Source organism: Copadichromis virginalis, linkage group LG6, assembly GCF_057382275.1.
Source record: "Copadichromis virginalis isolate Kocher_CV1m ecotype Utaka linkage group LG6, C_Virginalis_male_GT1.1, whole genome shotgun sequence".
Taxonomy (NCBI): domain Eukaryota; kingdom Metazoa; phylum Chordata; class Actinopteri; order Cichliformes; family Cichlidae; genus Copadichromis; species Copadichromis virginalis.
In genome coordinates, this window is record NC_140623.1 from 36068066 (window position 1) to 36078882 (window position 10817).

Here is a 10817-nt window from a genome sequence, read left to right on the forward strand (position 1 = left end):
AATTCCATGAATGTCAGTATGACATCTGGCTCTTTCCATTTCTCTATTAAAGAGCTGTAAACCATATCACTGAGGAACATCACATTGTCGATTTTGATTTTTTTAAGTCTAGGCCAGAGTTTTATGAATAGCCGTTGGGTGATGGCATCAACTTTTTCAGTACAGCAAGGTGAACTGGCATTGTTAATAACACGTGTCACCACCTTCTTGATAGAGGTTTCCACAGATAACCTGTAATTTTCAGCCTCTTCAGCTTCACACAGGGCTGGATTCTGCATAGTGTCGATCAGGTGATTTTTAATGATATCGACCGTCAGTTTTCTCAACACTGGGTCCTCGTCGTTCAGTAACATCAGTAAATGTTTTTCTTTACAGAATGTTTTCTGACGTAGCTCTTGGTAAATGGCCCTGTCGAGATCTTTCAGTTTTTTTTTATGTATATGCAGATCTTTGATCCTGTTGTCAGACAACACGTGTTTTAACAGGTGCCTGTGGAGTTTTTTAGAAGGTTTGTAGTGCGAATTCTTCGCAGCCCGTGTGAGCACAGCATCAATGAGTGCGCTCACACATTCTTCTTCATCATCATCATAATCGCTGACAGTAATGCCAGATGATGATTTTTTCTCCACTATTTGAAATATATTACATTTAAATTCTTCTAAAAGTGTTTGAGAAAGGGCTTTAGTTTGTTCGTCCTCGTCATCCTCGGCTCTAACGCACCACGAGAAGAACCTTGCCAGTAGGTTTTTACGGAAGAGGTGATCTTCAAATATGGAAATGATCACCTCTAGGTACGGCTGACCTACGGCTAGCGCAATGATCACGAGATCAGGGCTAATGTCCAGCCGTTTTTTGATGTCTTTAAAAATCCCCTTTTCAAGTTTTTTAATCCCCCTTTGTGTGATTTTGAGAGGCTTTTGCTCAACTTGTGCCCACAGAGCTGTGAAGAGGCGCTGCTGAATCATGTCAGACGGCGACACCTTTGCCTCTTTGGAGGCACGTGTAATAACAGCATTTATTAGCTCTTTAACGAGCAGCTGTTCTTCTGACACTGGAGGTTCCTGGAGAACAACTGACTCTGGATCCCCCGGATTCTGATGCTGGTTGCACGACTGAGGGCAGCACACACAGTGCTTCGATTTCCCCTCGTCGCTCTGTAAAATGTTTGCGCCAGGGACGACACTACATTCAGAGTCATCTGCAGTGGCGCAGCTTTGAATCGCATCGGTCGTTTCAATGGCAGAATTCATATTTTCAAATGATATAAGTTTTTACAATCTGGACTTGATGAGTTTGTGTCTTAGACATTAATCTCTCTTACTCCCTCTTACTAAACTTACCTTGTGACTAACCCTGTGCAAATGCTTCTATTTATAGACTTTGACCAAGGTGATGTCACACAAGACATGAAAGGATCAAAGGGATTCTAGCGCTAAGCCCCGCCCACATCCGATATGACGGCGACGTGACGTTACCCTAGCGACCACAATGGCGATCCTCAGTTGTTGGGATTGAGTGAAACTTGTTTGGATTCAAACATGTAGCCTGCTGGTCCACTGCTGTAACCCACAGCAAATACTGTTAAAATCCTTCCTTTAAAGTTAGAATGCCAAGCGACCCCCCCTCCGACCCTCACCCACTGTGTTGTTGTCGGGTTTACGGCTGGTAAGCTATGCTAATTTAACTGTTTATGTAGCTTCACTCATTCACCTGCAGACACAGACGGCTATCAGAATGGTCACACGTCGGTATATTACTGGTAGCATTATAAAGTGTTGATATGCATGAATACTTTCTTCGTTTCTGATGAAATTCTACCAGAGTCTGTGTTAATGACAGGGCTGGGGGGATTAGTCCTGTACAAAGAGGTCAACACGGCCCCACAAATGAACTGTATACTAGTAAGCTTTGACAACTATAAGTAAAATTAAGTCAAAATCAGTGAAATATTAATGAAATATTTTAAAAATGCTACATTCGTACCCACATTTCAGTAACAATAAAGCTCAAATTTAGTGCATCGGCAGTAACAGATGTAACTAGACTGACTGAGTACATTGGGGCTCAATGGCTGATGGAGACTGACACATATCCCAGTGATTTTAGAGAAGATCCATCTATGCAAGTCAGTGTCTGGTATTGACTTGGGATCACTACTTGGTCATTGGGTCTCCAGCTGGCCGTGTCTGCAACCGAATATAATCCAGGCTTTAGCTTTCAAATTTCGAAGTCAAATTCTTGGTTTAACCTTAAAAGCTTTGAATGGCAAAATAAGCTTGTATATGGGAAATGGAATATCAACCAAAAAAACAAAGAACAACAACAACAAACCCCTCATTACAAAAACGTTATAAATTGATTTGCATGTCATTGAGTGAAATAAGTATTTGATCAAAAGATGATTTTATATTTGGTGGAGAAACCCTTGTTGGGGTGCACAGCAGTAAGACGTTTCTTAAAGTTAGTCACCAGGTTTGCACAAATCTCAGGAGTGATTTTGGCACACTCCTATTTACAGACTGTCTTAAAATCCTTTAGGTTTCTTGGCTTTCAATTGGCAACTTGAAGCTTCAGCTCCTTCTACAAATTTTCCATAACACTGTAGTCTGCAGACTGGCTAGGCCACTCCATCACCTGAAGAAAATATAATCTGAATCAAACATTATTCAGCTTTAAATAGTGTTCAGCTTTAAAGTTACTGTGCAACTGTGTAATAAAAATGTGTGCTCACGACTTTGGCCTTGAGAGCGATAAGAAGCGAAGAGACTAGAACACCCAAGGCCGCTTTCCTTTTATGGAGTTGTTTTTCTGCTAATGCAGCACTTTCCTCACAACCCCCTCCTGTAAGTTTTAGAGAATATATACCCATCCTCACAGCAAATATTGGGAATCTCTTGATGTGAGCTGTTTTGAGAGCTTGTCTCTGTCTCAATAAAAGTTCACTGATTCCCCATCTGCAGCAGGTGTCCGGTTGTCTTCATTCTCCGCCAGCCTGGTTAAGTCAATTCCTCCTTAACATCTAAAAGAACCTATTGAATGAAGGAAGACGGGTTCACTTTGTGTTTAATATTATTCTATTGCTGTTGTTGTTTTTTTTATATCCTTCAATTGGCGTCACGGAACAGGATCCGCTCCAGGCCAAACTGGAACGGGGGGGAGGACATCGGCCGTGGTCTGAGTGAACGGAGTTTGGACAAAAGCTGTGTACACACAAAAAACAAGGTAAGCAGACCTTTTATTTCTGCTATATTGAACATTATAAAAATACTTAGTGTCCAAACTCCTAGTAATTCATAACCAAAATTGTCTGGCTTACTTAAGGCTTGTTGAGAATCAGACAAGTGAATAAGAGATAAGTGAATAAGAAATAAGTGAATAAGTGAATAAAGATAAGAGTGAACTGAGGTCTGACCACGGTTGCAGCCGACGGGTTTGCTCTCCGGTGTCGGATACATACCTCAGCAGGTCTGGGACCTTGAAAGGGTTTATTAGTAACGCCTTTCTAAACAAATTAAAAGGTTAAAGGCCTTGAGAATATTTTTTAGTAATATTCTCTAAACTACAGAAGGGTTAGGAAGGCCCAGAGGACTTTATTAGAAAAGATCCTCTAAAACTTAAAAAAGAGAAGTACTGGTTGGAGTCCATAGGAGGGGTCCCTTTGATCAATAGGAGAAAACGGATCTCTTCTTAAAACCCCGATGATTTTAGTGTTTTAAATGTTTTGATGTTCTGTTTGATATTGGACACACATAAATACACGCTGAATGCTTGCTGTGGAACACTGGGCAGGACAGTTTGTTCTCCGTTGTTCACAGATTACACAATTAAAGGAACTAGGTTCCTCTTTTGGTTAAAATAATACACCACACATAGAATTTTTTTTTTACACATTTATTACATACATAAGGAGGGTAATGAGTGACTGCAGGTAATGTATGAAGTGTGAATGAGACGTGTGAACAAGGTGACAACCAACTAGCACCCCTATCAGGAAGCTCTAGGCAAGGTTACCCGCCAGACTCCGGTTTGGTAGAAGCCTGGTAACACCTGAAGGGATATTTCAGTGCTGACTCACCTTTAAAGCAGCGCCCCAGCTGATTAGTGCCTAACAGAGGCAGAAACCCAGCTGGCCCAAATTCTCCTTTAAAAGCAATAAAAGAACACTCCTCCATTGACAGTAAAATGGATGGAGAATTAGATCGAGAAACTAATGATGATGGTTGGGGTCCCGGTGTTATTCTTAGCACATTGGGAGAACAATTAACATGTGTTGAGACAGTCATCAACTCCACACACCAGCCTAAAGAAGCAAAACAGCTGAAAGATGCTTTTAAATTAGTCAAAAATTTAGCAACACCAGCAGAGAAATAGAGAAGTGAGATAAAGTTGTTCTGGCATATGGTGTTTTCTTAGGAATTCGAGCGCTATCGGGAGGGCGTTCCCGAGGTGTGTATTGATCAGCAAGGCTAGGCCTGGGCTATAGGTGCTTTTAAATTAGTCAAAAACTTAGGGGTAACCTCTTCTGGCATATGTCTATGCGGGCCCGTGTGTAAATAGAACATAAATTACCGGTGTGTGTAAATAAAGTGTAAAATAGTGGTATAAACTGTCTGTTGAATTTCTCCTGAGTGTTGAAAAAAAAAAAGGAAAAACTCTTTTCTGCTCTCTCTGAGAGAGGGGCTGTGTGTGTGAGACAGGAAGTGTGCATGCCCATAGAAGGAAAGAGATGAGGTAAACTCTGTGCAGATAGACCGAAGTAAAAAAAAAGAAGGAAAAGGGTCTCTCTCTCTGTCTCTGTGAGAGAAAAAAGGTGGGGGCCGAGTGAGCCCGCGGGGCCGAGCGGGTCCGCGGGAGCGAGCGTGTATGCTGTATGAGGAAGAAGGGAGTGAGAGGGAGCGAGTGAAAAGAGTAATCGAGTATTTGGTGATTTTTTTATTATTTCAGAGGCACTGGGTAAGAGTTTTGACTTTAGCTGTGAGAGTTGTGAAAAGAGCAGGTTTTTCTTTTGTTGTAGACTGTGAGTAATCGGTGTTTTTCTGCCTATTGTGCTGCGTGGAAGACACAGAAGTGTAGAAATGTTTGTGGTTTATCTTTGTTTGACGTTTTATATAGAGTTGGTTGATTCAGGGTGATTTCTCCCGTTTAAGGGAGGAGTTGCATTGTGGTTATGTTGAAGCTTTGCTGTAGGGGTATGTGTGTGATTTTGTGCTGGCTTCGCATGTTTAAATGGATGCATAGAAGTTTGTCAGTGAGAAATTGTTATGGTGGGGTTTTAAAGTTAGTAAAGAGTCAAACAACGCCCACTGTTTAAAAAAGGCCCAAAACATCATAAAAGACACCTCACATCCTGGCCACTCCCTGTTCGAACTGTTGCCCTAAGGCAGACGGTACAGGGCAATCAGAGCAAGGACTAATAGACTCAAACACAGCTGTTATCCAACTGCAATAACACATCTGAATACTACAAAAATGTCCACCATGCCACTCTTGTGTTAATCTATGCACGGTCTGAAGCATGACGGTGGGAATACTTAGTATTTTAAGTATTCTATCTATTTTATTGATTGAATTTTATTGTGTTTTTATATTTGATATTACTAGGGATGATGCAATGATCGGGGACCATTCTTAATGTCATCGGTCTCATGACAATGACAATAAAGTTTTTGATTTTGATTCTGATTCTGAAATACACCCTCCTCAAGAGTTCAATGATTTAGGCAGTTATGTTTATACAAATACTGAATGTATGTTTAGTGTCTTAATACAGGTGTTTTTTCTTAACCTGGAAGCCTGAGTACGGCAGCAGAAGACAGGCCAAGCTTTGGCTAAAATTCACGGCTGGACACCAGAGTTGTCCTAACCCCTCCCGGTAAAACAAAAAAGAGAGAATGTAGTTTGAGGCGGGTTTTTCTCGCTGAACTGCTCTGGGTGCTGTGTCCCTGAATCTCACCAGTGTTAACCTCTGGCGGAAGACATGGAGAAAAGGAAAAGATGTTGCTGGTAAATGACTGAAACAAATAAAACCACACACAACCAGAGAAAGATATGAGAAGGGTGAGGAACAGACACATGTGCGTGTTAGAGAAATGCCTCGTTTGAGAAAAAGTTAAAGTAACCCATATACAGACGCACCCATACATGCAATGAAGAAACAGCTTACATACATGTGCACGTACATGCAAGGTTAAAGTAGCGACACTTAACATACACCTGTTTTTAAATGATATAGTTTATACATTACTGACAATTAAACGCTTTGGGTTGCAGGACAACAACGTAACGTCAAAAGACAAAGAAACTGGTCTGAGGATTAAGTGAGGACACGACAAATTTAGTGGTTAAAAGGGTCGACTTGGGACATGTTTTTGTTGATTGTTTAAGACAAATGACTACTGAATGATAGGAAATTCCTTTTTAGGTTTCTAAACAGGATCTTAAGAATTTTAACACGTACCTGTGTTGTCCTGTCAACTTGAGGGGTTATGAGTTGATTATATGGTGAAAAAAAAAAAAAAAAAAAAAACAAAAACAAAAAAGGGGGGAGACGAGATCTCGTTGTTTCTCCCCTCTCGGGATAACACAGCCAACACAGCACAGCCAACACAACATCATTTTCCTGTTCGCCTGTTTTGTTTTGTTTTTGTTTTTTCTGAGAGCCGAAGCTGACCTGGACTCCTACCCTCCCCTCTACCATCGTTGCCCTCTCCGCGACCATCTTTGACCCTTTGACCCCTGAAGGCCACAGCAGCTGGACTCACAACAACAACTTGAGGATGTCAACAGTGCTGCAAAAGAGTGATCTCATGCAGCAGAGACGGAGAGCACTAAACCTAAAGCCCGTTTCACTACACGGGGGAAATTCCCAGGCTGCGTCAGCTGACAGAGCTGTGACGAGACGCGCATTAAGCCCGGAGGAAAAGGGACGGTGAGCAGAAGGATGCTGACCTCTGAGAAGAGCCGAACAGCAGAGCTGCAGAAGGCCGTGGAGCAAAGTAAGGACAACATAAACAGACCCAAAGAGGAGGGGAGGACCCTAGGCCATGCGTCAGGCCGCTGGTTTACCTAAACTACAGAACAGGAAGGTGATGAACACAAACATATACCAACACACGAACACACACTTCTGCATGCGCCTACTTAGAATGAAGGGAAACACACACATGAACACTTATGCACTTGTTGAGGGAGTAAAAACTGATACATACCCATGCACTAAAATCAAAATGTTGATTTAATTTACTAAGAAGTGACACACAATGCTCCAGCTGCTGCAATGAAGAATGCTTTACTGACAAAGGCTCAATGCTGCACACAACAAAGTCAAATACAGAATTTGCTATAATAATAAGCCCGGAGGGCATTTGTGTGGTCTGGGGAGCAGAGTCCGGAGCGGTTTGGTTATGAAAATGATGCCCGTGCGAGATATCTGGGGCTTAAGGCCTCGACTTAATTGTTTACTCTACACTAAAAAGAAAAGAAAACACTCTGAGCAGTGGTGCAGAGTGAAAACGAGGAATTAACAGTGTGAGTTTTATTTCAGAGCGCCACGTCATTGTGATGGAGATTTAATAAAGGAGGAACACACGGACAAAGAAGAAGAGAAGGGGGGGGCAGCCCTTGAACGCGATTGCCTGAGGCATTAAAGTTCTGTACTAAATTCTGGTTTCCAGTGTGAGAAAAGTCACGCAGTGCCAGTAGTAGAGCTAGGTTGAGTGATGATTCTAAATTACTGTAAGTAAATCATCGTACACCGTTCAAGTTTCATGAAAACGGGGATCTAGACTTTGTTGAACCCTAGGCAATTTGAACAGGTAAAAGTCGAGTGACCAAGTAGCAGTTGAATAAAAGTCATTGAATAAGTGTTGAAATAAACTGGCAGAATTAAGAGAATTAAAACATTTCAAGAGCTCAACTTACTTAATGGTTCAATTTTGTTTCACGAACGCAAAACATATAGGTTTCTGAATATGAAAAGGTTGAGGTGGTGTTGATTTGACTCTGTGTAGGTTTAGGTTGGTATTTTTATTGATGGGAAGAATATTCAGTGACAAGTCCTAAGACCCGGGCGTCTGCATTTTGTTTTTGTTATTTTTCATTTTATTTTGTTTTATGTTTACTGATTTTTGTTTGTGAATCTTTTCTTTAAGCAGATCTGCACATCGGAAATTACAAGCATTACACGTCGGCGAGAAAATTGTCGTAAGTGAGTTTCTCCGCATTGAAATGGGTTCTGGAGGAAACACTTGTGGGGACAATTAGAAACGAGAGTCCCTGTTTAAAAAAGGATTCAGCGAGGTAATCCAAACTCAAGGTCTTGTTTCTTTTTGAGATGACGTCATTTTGCTGAGTGTGGAAACTAGATGCGACGACAGGTTTCACTATCAGCAAAGAACGGATGAATGGATGAAAGACTGGGAATAAAAACAAACGGACTGACTGGTAAAAGATGACAAGACTTGACCATGACTCAAGGTTAACCACCTCCACCTAGATAGGATAAAAGGGTGGATGAATTTATGTGGGTTTCTTTTACAGGAGTAGAAGGATGACAAAATATTCGAGGATGAGTGAACCTGTAAATGCCATTTTTGTGTCTTGTGTTGCTTACAGAGGTAACTGCGCAGCGTTACCATTTACATTTTCTTCCCTACAGGGTTACAGTTTTAATGTTTTTCTATTACAGGATTTCTGGGCGGATGTGTGAAGAAACGGTGTTTATGGGTTAGGAGTTGGGGATGCTATTACACTGTATTCTGGTGAGAGTGTTGGGGGAGACACACCCTGTCTTGAAAACTGTGATTCTTTTACAGGAAATGTTTTATAGCACCTATGGAATGAGGATGTCTGACTACGGTCAATGTGCTGCTAATGTTTGCTTTGCTTTGGTGAGAGGGGTGCAGTAGAAAACAGACAAGTGACATGGCAACAAGTAATAATAACAGATAACAAATTTGGGGACAGTTTGACCTAGAGCCCACTAACTGGCCATTAGGGGCTCTCTCTCTCATTGCCCAAAGGGTGAATAAAGCAAATTGTGGCAATAATAGTGATTTAATGATTGGAGAAACCTGAACATGATACTTGTCTGTTGAGCTGAATCGTTTATTACTCTTATGATTTTCCGGTGGGACTATGAAGATTTTTTGGTACAGATTGCAGGTTGTTGCTCTTTAACTCCTAGAACACGCCCTTGGCGAGGTGGGGGGAACTGGACCACCTTTCTGTGCCCCATCATCCTCTATTAGACGACATCCAAGCTAAGTAAACATGTCTTGGCCCTTTCCCCCTGAAATGACAGGCAGGCAAAGATGTTGCGTCTTTGTTTGCTTCCTGGCCCTGGGTCTCATTCCCATTGGCATAATCCTGATCTGTGAAGGGCCCCCGACACTTCTGACACCTTCAAGTTCAAAAGCTTCGCCCCCTTCTGACAGTCCCAATCTGACAAATGTAGCCCCTAGGGTCTTGCCCACCACTTCCTCTCCAGTTTTACCATATTCACTTTTGAATGTCCTTAGCAGTTACCGTTCTGAGTTTATTTTACGGTTGATTTATTCTTTCACATTTTCACGTTTATATCTCTCATTATTATAGTATACTCTGTACTCTCCACATTTTTATCATTACTTATGCTTTTTGGTTGCTGAGTTACAGGAACTGTTAATTTTGCGTCACTACCCTGGTTGCACTAACTCGTTGTATCCGTGTGTGCAGGACAGCTGTTACTGCTTTCATCGGGAACCGAGACTGCTTGCAGCCGACCCCTGGGCAGGGTGGTGCCTGGACTCTTTTCTCCTCATCTGCAATGACAGATAAAGACAAATGAAAAGACCCGAGGAGTTTTTCGAGCCAGGCTTCGACACGTCTCTGTGTTCCTTTGAATGTTACTTATTTTTGTGTGTTGACCCATTTAAGATGGGTCAAAAGGGGGATTTGAAGAAAATATAATCTGAATCAAACATTATTCAGCTTTAAATAGTGTTCAGCTTTAAAGTTACTGTGCAACTGTGTAATAAAAATGTGTGCTCACGACTTTGGCCTTGAGAGCGATAAGAAGCGAAGAGACTAGAACACCCAAGGCCGCTTTCCTTTTATGGAGTTGTTTTTCTGCTAATGCAGCACTTTCCTCACAACCCCCTCCTGTAAGTTTTAGAGAATATATACCCATCCTCACAGCAAATATTGGGAATCTCTTGATGTGAGCTGTTTTGAGAGCTTGTCTCTGTCTCAATAAAAGTTCACTGATTCCCCATCTGCAGCAGGTGTCCGGTTGTCTTCATTCTCCGCCAGCCTGGTTAAGTCAATTCCTCCTTAACATCTAAAAGAACCTATTGAATGAAGGAAGACGGGTTCACTTTGTGTTTAATATTATTCTATTGCTGTTGTTGTTTTTTTTATATCCTTCACACCTCAGTATGCTTCTTCTTTAACCATCCTTTTGTTGCCTTGGTGCTCTATTATGACCCACGTGGACAGATGTTTATCTCCAGTTGACTGGACACAGCTGATCTGTTTGAGCCAGAATTCTGGCAGGACTGTGGAGTTTCAAATCCCTAACTCACTCAATTCATTACATTGATTAAATGTGTTTTCTGGATTTTTGGTTGATGTTCTGTAATTTTCCATTGAAATTAAACTACAATAGAATATAGACACTGTTCATTTCTTTGTAAATAAGAAAGCTTACAACAAATTTAGGGGCTCAAATAGCTATTTCCCCCACTGTAGGAGGCAGCAACCCTGTATTATACAAGTTACCTGAGGAGGGCAGCAATGCGGGGATGATGCATGTCTCCGTCGACTCCAATACAAGAAGA

At 41.5% G+C, this 10817-nt stretch overlaps 1 protein-coding gene across 1 annotated transcript in view; it reads right to left on the bottom strand.

Moving 5' to 3' along the window:
* The window catches only part of LOC146708364 (ADP-ribosylation factor-binding protein GGA1-like), a 26062-nt gene extending 15266 nt beyond the window's left edge, over window positions 1–10796 (bottom strand). The window contains exon 1 of the mRNA XM_085460213.1: window positions 10759–10796. The gene's annotated coding sequence lies outside the window, so the exon portion shown is untranslated. The remainder of the gene's footprint in view (window positions 1–10758) is intronic.
* Between the last annotated feature and the right edge of the window lie 21 nt (window positions 10797–10817).